Genomic DNA, 549 nt, shown 5'->3' on the forward strand with positions numbered 1-549 from the left:
GCTCCAAGACCATTAGAAGAAAGTGTATAAATAGAAGTTTGTTTGATTTAGGAAGGACGTCAACTTTTACTTTTGAATTTGTACTTCTTAGAGAATTTTTCTTACTGTAACTTGGATCTTGGAAGAGAATTCAATTCTCTTCCTCTTTGGTTTTCTCGTTTTCTTTACTGCAATTCTTGCTTGAGTCTTGGGTGTGGAGAATTGAGGAAATTTTGTCTCAATCTCACCTTGAGATCTCTGTTTTTGTTTCACTGCATAATTTGAGGAATTGAGATTTGAATTTACTTTTTCTACTGCTTGATCTTTAATTATCTTGCAATTGATTTCTAAATTGGATCAAGGAAGCTAGTGAGATCTAGACTTAGTTTTCTAGTATCTTGACCCCTGAGATCTGGGATTTCTTTTCTGTTCATCTGCTAAGGCTTTTTCAAGCCAATTTACATTTTCTGTTTGAGATCTACGTCAATTCAATTCATCTTTTACTTTCCTGATTGTTGCAATTTACTTTTTCTTGTTTAATTTCGGCAATCCCAATTCCCAATTCCTTTT

Source organism: Arachis ipaensis, chromosome B1 (assembly GCF_059453495.1).
Source record: "Arachis ipaensis isolate K30076 ecotype BB chromosome B1, ASM5945349v1, whole genome shotgun sequence".
Lineage (NCBI taxonomy): Eukaryota > Viridiplantae > Streptophyta > Magnoliopsida > Fabales > Fabaceae > Arachis > Arachis ipaensis.